The sequence below is a fragment of the Mandrillus leucophaeus genome, unplaced genomic scaffold (genome assembly GCF_000951045.1).
Source record: "Mandrillus leucophaeus isolate KB7577 unplaced genomic scaffold, Mleu.le_1.0 Scaffold73, whole genome shotgun sequence".
NCBI classification, from domain to species: domain Eukaryota; kingdom Metazoa; phylum Chordata; class Mammalia; order Primates; family Cercopithecidae; genus Mandrillus; species Mandrillus leucophaeus.
The window spans coordinates 5093817-5105223 of record NW_012107919.1 but is presented as its reverse complement, the minus strand read 5'-3'; positions in this window follow the sequence as shown (position 1 = coordinate 5105223).

The following is an 11407-nucleotide window of genomic DNA, read 5'->3' as shown; positions in this document are numbered from 1 at the left end:
GCAATTCCTGCGTTACTAGTGGCCACCATGAAGGATGTATTTATATTGAGACACCCCCCATGCAAGACTCATAAGCTTTGTGAGCACACCTGAGTAGTTCTGAAGTGTGCCTAACTAGCTGCACAGAGTGTCATGGTGTGCACTGATTGCCTTATCTTCTCATTTATCACAGATGAGTTGGAACCAACCTTGCTGAAATCTACTTGCATTGTCCCGATAAAATTGTAAGATCCATGTTGTTTCTGTATATAGCTTCTTGTAGAGGAGTCTATATACCTAAAACATCACATCTGGAAATTATTCATAAAATATAATCCACACCTTTATAAGCCATCCTATTTGAAGATTTTTGTTGCATTCCTTAAGTAACCCATACAACAGGATGGCAAGACTGTTTAAAAATAGCAGGGAGAATTTTAAGCAAGCAGTTTATCATACCTTTCTTTTTTCAGTTTCTGGAATATGAAACAGTCAAGGATTTAAGAATGCTATTCCAGCACGCGTTTTGTAAACAGATAAAAGATATTTACTAATGAGTATGTACTGCAACATCCACAAGGAGTTGACAAACATGTTCATACACTTTTTCACACGATTAGCTTATAAAGTCTTTCTAGTGTAAAACAGTCCAATAACACGGCAGCTAGCTAACATTTTTCAAGATTTAATTTTCCTCTGAAAAGCCAGAAATCAAGAAATAAAAATGGCACACTTGGGAATCCACAAAAAGTAAATATTTTTCTGTATTTGGTCATTATTTAAGTATATACATGTGACACAAACTTAAACATACATAATAACTATATGTATTGGCTACCTTATTCTGATACACATTTCTGCTAGAAAAAGGAATTAAATAGATCACCGACAAAGAAAATAGGTCCGGCAAAGAAAATAGGTCATGCTGTTAGTTATGTTATATGTTGCATATTTTATGCAAAGAGGCCTAGCATAGCAATCTGGAAATTGAATTACAATTAGGTTCAGCTGAGCTGCTGAGAGGCTCAGTTATGCAAACGGCCTTTGCTACTGGTATTCTGCTAAATTTTGCTCTTGGTAAAAAAGTTATGCATTTCATGGCACTAAGTTCCACAACTCTCTAGCAAAGCATAATATATAGTCTGTCTAATATGTTCAACACTAAGGAGAATGTTGAAAATGGGGTTCAAGATTTTGCTACTAATATAGTATAAATAAAGTTAGGAGGAAATTATGAGCCAATGACTGCTGAAACATCTTCTTAGATGTATGCATAAAATTCACTTATTTAGCTTGAGAAACTAATTCCTGAAATTCATCTATCAACCCCATTTTTATACTCTCTTAGAGTAATTGCTTTTCTAAGTCTTATCATAACAAACACCTCAAACTTAAAAAAAATAAGATCATAAATACTATAAAAGCAATACAAATTAAAAGATAAATGAGCTTATATTCAGAATTATAACTCTTCAACCTTTAAAAAATGTAAAATATAAATCAATCTTGATTACAATTTTTTTCAAAAGAAACCTAGCTTAAGAATCATCAGTGCTTTTAGTTTATTGCTACACATTCATATATTACTATGCATTAGATTTTAATTCATACACCTTTAATTGGTATACTCATTGAACCTGCCATACTTTTTGAACACTGAAAGGCACGACATAAATAGATACTAAGTTGAAATAAAATTTAATAAATTGAGCAGTAGATGATAAGCTTGAATGATTTACACCTTAGAGTTAATCTTGAATTTAAACACGAGAAAATTTTATCAGATTCCCTATCTATGCTTGTCACAAAATAACTTTCAAATTCTTTATGTCAGCCCAAGGGACTCCAAAAAAAGCACTTACTAGATCTAACAACAAAAATTCTAGGTTTTTCAAAGTTTACACTGTCCATAAGAATTTTAGAAAAAAAATACAGCTTAGAAAAAAAATTAAAACTATACCACAGCATAAGCAGTGTCAGAATTGATACTGGATGGAAAACAGCTCCCATGTTCCACATGATTTATGTAATTAGGAATACTATGGAAACCAGAAACAGCAAAGCAAAGAAAGCAGTATTCACAAGCAGGTTTTATAAGGGACTTCAGAATCTGCTCTGAACTTGTTGAATAATCTGTTCAGTATTCCAGAATCTCCCTGCTGGAAGCAGGGTCCTCATTATAACCACGAGAGCACTAATAAAGGTTAGCCTCTGAACTAGGGATTAGAAGGCTCTTTCTTTTTGGAAGCTGCAAACTAGTAACTTTGATGATCTTCTTGAAAAGGAAGACAAAGCACACTCCAAGAACAAACAATGTTTCCACTAACTAGGAAGGTACAGAAAACATAAGAAAATGATACGCCTAAGTACTTAAAAAGGATATATAAATCAGCCTATGTTATACTAAAAAATTATAATATTTATTAAGCAGTTAGAATTAAAGAACTGTCCATTTAAAAAGGAGCCTTGGCCTAAAATGTACTTTTAAAATATTATTGAATAATTGATTTTTTAAAAAAAGAAGTCGCTTGACTTTTTAACCTTAACCATAGATTTTAACATGGATGTGAATTAGTTATTTAAGTGTTTTAGTGGATATTCCTAATATTCTATACCAAATCATAGCTCATAAGTACTCTTAACCAATGGTTTTCTTCTCTTTTATGTAGAGTTCCCTTTTTCCCTTATTACTTTTGTGTCCTTCCAACCATGTGCTTCTCTGTCTTCAAACTATTACGTAGAAATATTGCCTCATTCAAGAAGGTTATCCTATGGTCTTTTAATATTTGTGTGCATAACAACACATAAACATTCCTTCTTATGCGAAAGGCCTGTATTACAGGTGTTCTACCTAGTTTCTCCTGTTCGCATGATTGTGGTAAGAACTTCTCTTTTCTGTATTTTCATTAAGCTAGCCCTCAACATTTCATATTAAATGGTTTGGAAGTTGATCATCCCTTAAATTTAGCAATTATGCATATATCAGTCAAATGGAATCATTTCACTGGGATCATTTCCACCCCTGGAAAGATGAAAAGCTATGTGGATTATTACTTTTTATTCCTTTTGTTTCATCTCAAGTTATGATTATATGGCAAAATGAAAATTAATCCAATCATTTCAATGAGTTTGGCGCTAAGACTGAGGCTGTTGATAACTCATATGACCAAAAAGAGTAACTTAACTGGACAGAGCTGGTAGTGAGCATCATGGGTAAACAGATTATATAAACAAAACTAGTAGCTATATTAATTTCATAATATCAACTGACACCTTTCTCACTCACACTGTTTCATTCCTTTCCCATTGTCTCCCCTCTTTTCCCACCTATTAATATATTCTTATCCTTCAAGGCTCATATCAAATGTTACCACCTCTGGCAAAATATCCTAAATGATTTAGGTGGAATTAATTGCTCCCTCCTCTATGCCTCCCATAGCATTCTCCCTTTTTTGTTGTTGTTGTTTTTTGTTTCTTTTTTCTTATCAATTTGTATTAGTTCATATCTTCTCCCCTCCCACTTTCATCCCCCAGTAAATCCTGAAACCTTCTGGAGTTTGAAGCCGTATTTTTTAGTTCGGTGAAAGCAGTGCTCAACAAATGTCTACTAGATGAATAAATGTTACTGCGGATACACTGTAGACAGTCTTCTGGGTAAGTTTTAAGAACATAACTATAACTATCTACGATCATTTAGAAACTGTAACTTTCTATAACCTAAAAAAATTTGATCCAAATTTGTTAAATAAACATGAATATTCCTGAATTTCAAAGCATATTTAAGATGTGTGCAACTGTTTTTATTTTAATTTTCCTTATATGATTATGAAGACTAAGGAGGAAAATAAATATAAAAAGAAAGCCATAAGATTTGGGAAGGAAGCATTAACTAGACAGAAGGCCAGAGATGGGTATTTTTTAGAAGTCCTTGGAAAACCCTTACATACTTTATCCTACCTTGTCATAAATCATGCTTCTATAGAAAAAGGCACATAATAAAATTTAAATGCAGAGCAATAATATTAGATTAAGGTCAAAATAACTATTTTAAATAAAAAAGGTAATTTCTTCTAAGAACCCCAAAAACGAGTTCAAACGTTAAATAAGAAAATAAAGTGTTCAGTCTTCAAGAGGATCTTATATTAAAACTATTTCATCACTGATAAGAAGCGTGAACTTATTTGGGATACATAATGGAGGAAGTACATGACAAGGAACCAAAAATCCCTCTAAAGAGAAACCACAAAGCTAATCAAATTTGTCTATCAGATTTAGACTGGAATATTCTGTCATGATCTATACCTAGGGAATATATATCCCTCTCCAAAAGCAACATCCTACATTGAAAGGGCTACTTTGCATACTGCATTTCAATCTAATATGGAAAGCTACAAAGATCAGGATTTTTTATTAACAGCATTTCAGGAAGCACAGGGAATAATCAAAGGCTTTAATAACTTGCTTACAAAAAAAATTAAAACTCATGACAATTAAATATCCATAACCATAATTTACATAATATTGTAATTTTCACATTTCAGTCAGAGTACATAAGACTATGAAAGAAAAGCACACTGCCCAGAGTATAGTTACCTATAAAGAAACTTTTATATACTCTTTGGCAGCAAGCTGCAGGTCCAACTTCTAAAATACTTGACTATTGCTAACAAGATATCATTTAGAAATACACCAAGGCATCTGGAAATTTCCCACCAGTTCAACTGGCATTTTTTTTTTTTTTTTTTTAATGAAGTTGACCTAAAAAGTCTTCTTTGGTCAAAACAAAGTAAATTCTTAAAAGATACTTAGATGCGACTGCTTCCCAGTCCAGGAAGTATGACTGCAGGGAGTTTGAGCTAGTGCCAAGGTATGTGTGTATTTTAATGTTCCTTACCCAGCTTTGGGTAATAGCTGGAAAGCTCCTGGTCCCACAGCAACCATTAGACACCATTCAAAAGCATGGTCTGCAGGGAAGATTGAATGATGGAGAACACACTGTCTCCTGTGTTGCTTGATTTATATCAGTGTATTTTTATCCAAACAAAACTAAACTAACAGCTGCTGTGTACTTTTGTTTACATGCTATATGTCAAATCTTATTGTCCCTAAGGTACTTATGAGAAAAGATTTAGCAGTCGTTTTCTTAAATACGGATGCCTACCCAAATTTGGATTTTTCCTCCACTGAACAAAATGACAAGCACACGATTGCTATACTTAGAGCAATCTTTCACAGCTGCTTTAGTTTTTCAGTGATCCTATTAAACTGACGGCATATTGCCTGTGGGGTCTACAGTGTTATAATACTGCTGTAAGAGACATTGATTTGTATGATAGGATCAAACAGAATAGTGATGCATTGAAGGGAAGAATTTCATAGGTCATATTGTTTTTACCTGAGTAAAATTTAATTTGGACATTATGACCTTTATAGGACACCTGGTTATTTTAATTACTCATGTGTGGATGAATGTTGACATTAAGGCTTAGGAGGTATGAAATCTTAGAAAGTCCTCTCCATTTCGAAAATGCAGCCTGAGTCATGTTTTTTTCTTAAACTGAACGAAGTAGCTGTGCATTAAATATGCTGGCACATCTTCTGCTTGAGCAAGTGGACCGAAATGGTGTGAATTGTTAATGCCTTGCTGCTTTGGTTCACGGCTTGTGATTGATCATTTGTAACTATATCTACTCCTTGTTCCATGAAATCAAGTATGGAGTAATGGGTTCATCAGATTTGGGGGTTAAATTGAGAGTGAAGAGGTACTGTGTGTGGAAATAAGAGTTGCCATGTTCAGGGCTGGCCTTGTAACAGCATGGAATCTAAAGGCGATATTCAAAACCACTTCACTCATCATACGCTTACTGATTCTGAATAGGGCCCATTTGCAGGGGACATTTGGTAGTTTTCCAATACGCTTTATGCCTCTTTCTACTTCCACCACCATGCACATCTTTTTTTCATACATCCCCAGTAGCACATTGGTAGAACAGGTCACCATACACAATTCATTTATTTAAATGACTTGATTTATACAAGTAGAAATAAGCTGGGATTCTATTGTCTGATCTTTCTTTTCCCTTCAACAAAAATAATAGTGTGTGTGTCTTTGAAAATACAAGGATTTTGTGAACGCAATTTCTTGGACATCTAAAATATTTGACATTTAGTAGTAATGTAAAATAATTGGTTTGGTATACATGCAATTTAAGATTACTTAAAGAAATATTGAGAATTAACTACACCTAGCCAATTTTTATGTGGCCATGGCCTATACCAATACATAAAATTGAATATGCATGACGTGGTATTGTAAACTTTAAAGCCCTGTACAAAAACTTCAAGTATTATCTTAGTTTTAGGAAGTATAATGCACAGAACTCAACAAATAAATCTAACACAAAATAGAAGTAATGATCTTCAGAAATGTCATTATATAATTACTTGATCTAATAACTGACATTTTTATTACTTCAGAGTATTTGTATTTATATTACTATCCCAAAAAGTTTAACCCACATGGTATTAAATTAGGCACAAATTAACTTTTGACTCAGTCAGAAAATAAGTAATAGAAAACACAGTAAAACTTAGGAATAAAATCAATTACACAAAGCACTTACATATGTAAATAACATTCAAAAACAAGCTAATTGTAAAATGTCTTGAAATTCCACTGTTACATTGTATGGTCACATTCATACAAATCTAAAGATGTAGTTAACCTTTTTGTTCTTTTATTTCCTTCTTTTAAGACTCAAAGTAGGAATAATAATAACACCCAGAACAAACATACCTAATTCAGACAGACTTAGAAGTCAGCCAATGTGGGTAAAACAGTTTGGTGCCCTTGAATGTAAATACTAAGTCAGCATATTACTTATATTTTAATGATTTATTTAAGATGTAAATAAATACGTCATGAGAGATTTATACTTTAAATGTGATAGACTAAAAAAAGCCTTAATCGTTTCAGCAACAAAAATGGAGGATTCTTGACATTTATTTCTCCACGTTTGTTTCAAAAAGACAGAATCTTCTATAATTAGTGTTTTTACATATTTTTGTCTATGATTTCTTCTCTCTTCTAAAAACTCTTAGGAGAAAGAGAATCTCTGCTGAGTCGTGTTCTTTTACATAACTTTGAAATGCTAAGAGCTACGTAAGACATTGTTTTATAACAGGTAGTAGCAATTAGGCTGTTTTCATTGGCAATTATACTTATTACAATATAGTTTATAATAAACTTCTGGGATCATGGACAAGTCATTAGAGTCAGAATAGGAGTTTTGACTTTAGAGTTCTAAGGCTGAAAAATAAGAGACATAAAAACCAGAAGACAGAAAGACAAACAAGGATTTTGAAAAAGCAAGGATTTGGTTTAAAAATTACATGAATGACTAAAACAAGTTTACCCCAACAAAAACTAGGAGTGATGATTATATCTTCATGAATATAAAAGAGAGCCTATGTTTTAAAGATTTCAACAGGGAATTTCTGACAAAGATTAAAGAGTCTACAGATAGATTAGACTACTTTGTGAATGTTCAGATTGCACAATTCTGCCTTCACATATTTAATAAAAGATGACAGTGATCCAGTTATATAATGGGAGATCTCCAACTGCCACTAAAATACTTTCAAAACTCAAGCCTTAGCAACATTCTTGACAACCTCTGTAGATCAATAGTAAAAATATAAATCAGTGGTTACTTAACCACATTCTGTTTTTGATATAAGCAACATGGGTAGACGAAGTCACTAGAAGACCCTGAGGACCATGTCTAAGAAATCCTGGAACCAAGGCAAAGTCAAAGAGACCACAATTCCAAGGAATGAAGACTTCCTGAGCAGCATCTTTCTGAGACAACAGGCTCTTAACTGGCTGCCTTTGTATACACCAAGTCTTGCCCTAGAGAGATTTACGGACTGATTAATTACTGCCAGCACTTGGCACCCTTCTTCAGCAAGAGACCTAAATTTTTACATTTCATAAAATTTGAAAAGTAAAGGTAAATTCTAAGGAACTCAAGGACTGAAGAGAGGCAAATACACTTAAAGAAGAAACTTTATCTGTAAGCCTAATGTTAATTCCCTAAAAAGTTGTAGAACAGATTATAAAACGGTTTGTGAACCCTCAGGAAAACATACAGTAATCATTAGGACCCAACATGGGATCACTGACTACTAAAAAAATATTTAGTGAACAGAGAGAGAGATTCTTGTATGGAGAGAGATTCGAGCTCCCTACATGGAGCTTGAGATTTCCTACACCAACATATAAACAATATTTCTTCCAGTGGGAAGTAGGTCACAATACACTGTGGCTACCATCTATTGTATTTAAGAAAGGTACTGCCAAATCTGTATGCCCCTTCCCAGATAAATGGGTGTATCTGTAGGAGACAAGGTAGGAGATCATGTAATGTTTACAAACCTCCTATTTAAGTCCTCTATTTAGAATTCATGATTGCTTGTTTTTAAATGATTCTATTTAAAAGTCAAAGAGAATTATATTACTTAGTATCCAAAACAAGGCAAAAAAAAAAAGTTATGAGTGGATGCTGCCTTGGCTCACAGTTTATTTCCTGAAGAAAGTAATAAAAGGAATCTTTACACACACACACACACACACACACACACACACACACACACATACACATCTCTCTGCCTGGGGCTTGACTGTAGGCTGCAGTTTATATCATTTTGAGTCACCCCCTCAAACCCCTAAAGCCCCCTAAACCCTCTGAAAGAATAGATTTCCATTAGATATAAATTTTCATTAGTAATGCTGTTCCTGGAGCCTCAACTGTCAGAACTACTGCAGATTTCCACATTTGGCAGAACAGGAGCAGTGCTAGATGTACAAGAATAGTACTAGGCATTTTTAGAGCATCCAAGAAGGAGGAAGCATTTTGACTACACCTAGACCCTCTCTCATTGCCTGAATTTTCCACTTATGTTAGGCAGCATCCCTAATTTTTTTTGAGACAGAGTCTCGCTCTGTCGCCAGGCTGGAGTGCAGTGGCACAATCTCAGCTCACTGCAACCTCCACCTCCTGGGTTCAAGCGATTCTCCTGTCTCAGCCTCCCAAGTAGCTGGGATTACAGGTGCTCACCATCATGCCCAGCTAATTTTTGTATTTTTAGCAGACATGGGGTTTCACCATGTTGGCCAGGATGGTCTCAATCTCTTAACCTTGTGATCCATCCACCTTGGCCTCCCAAAATGCTGGGATTACAGGTGTGAGCCACCATGCCCAGTCCCCTAATTTTTATACTATTTTACAATATCTACTATATTATTTAGCTCTATGCTGAACATGAGAATACAGAGAAGTTTACAAAATCTTCACCCTCATGTAGTTTACAGTCTAGATGAAAGACAGACATTAAACAAATAACTCCCCAAGAAGTTTTATTAATTGCAGTTGTAATAATTACCATACACAGGGTGCTATGAATGTAAGAGGGATGCCCATCTGTAAAGGCTACTTTTATGTGCCAACTTGATGGGATCACAAGGTACCCAGACATTTGGCTGAACATTATTCTGAGTCTGTCTGTGAGGATGTTTAAGCATTTGGATAAGATAAATATTTGAATCAGCAGACTAAGTAAAGAAGATTGGCCTCTTTAACGTCGGTGGGCCTCATTCAATCAAATGAGGGCCCTAATAGAACAAAAAGGTTGAGTAACTCGGATTGTAACTAACTATGCATAGATTCTACTGGATCTCCAGCTTGCCAACTATAGAGCTTGAGTCTTCTCAGCTTCCATAATCACATGAACCAATTCCTTAAAACAAATTGAGAGAGAAACAGAGACAAACAGAGACAGAGAGAGAGAGAGCGACTATAAACAGGTTCTGTTTCTATGGATAACAATAAGAAATACACCACCCTAGACGAGATAGGGAAGGGGAATGGGAGCAAGAGAGTGTCAGGAAAGTTTCTCAGAAGTAATATTTAAATAAAGACCTTAACATGAGTAGGCAATAGCCTGCCAAGAGGATATGGTGAGAGAAAATCCAAGCTGAGGAAACATGTGATAAGGTACTGGGGCAAGAAGGAGAGTGTTTGAGAAACAGAAACAAAGTGATTTGAGTGAAGAATGGAAGGAGTCAGTAATACTTAAGGATTTTGAAAAAGCAAGGATTTGGTTTAAAAATTACATGAAGTAAAGATAGAGAAGTTGGGAACAAAGAAATCAAATCATGAATGCCATTCAGACCATGATACAATTAAAGTATTGGTTCAGTATGCAAGCTATGAAAGAATGAAATCATTTTTAAAATAGTGTTAGTAGAATGATAAAATTAAAAGACTTATGTCTAAGTTAGAGATAAGTGAGCTTGCAGACTCCACTAAATAACCATATTCTTGGAGGATTAATACAATCTGAAGCAGGACTATTAGCATACTGTAAATCTCTGCCCTAATCACAGCCCAGTCAACATTTTTATAATAACTTGAACAGGGTAAAGTTGGTATGCTTACTAAATTTAAATTCTTAGGTGACAGATTAAATATCTGAAAGATCTGGACAGGCTAAACTACTAAATAAAAACCTTAGAGGTAGAAGTTTAGTAGGAATTCATATTAAAGTTCTGTTCTCACATCTAAACAACTAGCAGTACAAGTACAAGATAAGAAAGAAGCAGCTTAAAAGCAAATTATGAGAATGAATTTGGGGGCTTTCGGCTGCAAGTTCAATATAGATCAATTATATGATGTGTCTAATAGGAATAATAATGCAATTTTAGGTAACATAATGACCTGGAAAAAAAGAGAGGGTAGGGCTGTTTTACTCACCATTGATTGACCTGGAAAATTGTGTATAATTTAGGGCCCCACAAAGAGGAATATTGAAACAACTAGATAGAACAGAGAAGAGTGAGCAGGATGATGAGGAGCCAGACAAATAGTTGAAGAGACTAGGGATATCTAACCTCAAAACACTTAAATGAAACATATTCAAATATATGAAAGGCAATCACAAACTAGGAATTAATTTCAGGACCAATGATAAATATTTAAAAGAACAGATTTCCATTAGATATAAAACAGATTTTTTAGAGAAAGTATAGCTGTCAGAAATGGAACAAGCAGTGACGGAATGGACACTTGTTGCAGACAATTTAGAGGAGATTCATGAACAAAGTGAGATTTTGGTGATCACCAAAGGCCCTTCTGATGCTGAAATCAAATCAATCAACAACACTGTTCTGGAGCAGATATTGAAAAAAAATAGTCATTATCATTTGTCTTATATTACATCGAGTATCAAAAACGAGAATCTTCTAGCTTTTAAAGTCCTATTGAATGTAGCAAAATACTACTCAGAGTGGTCAGTGAAACACTACGCATGAAAACTACCAACAAAAAGCAGTTAATAGTGAGTAATTCATTGCAAATTTAATTCAACA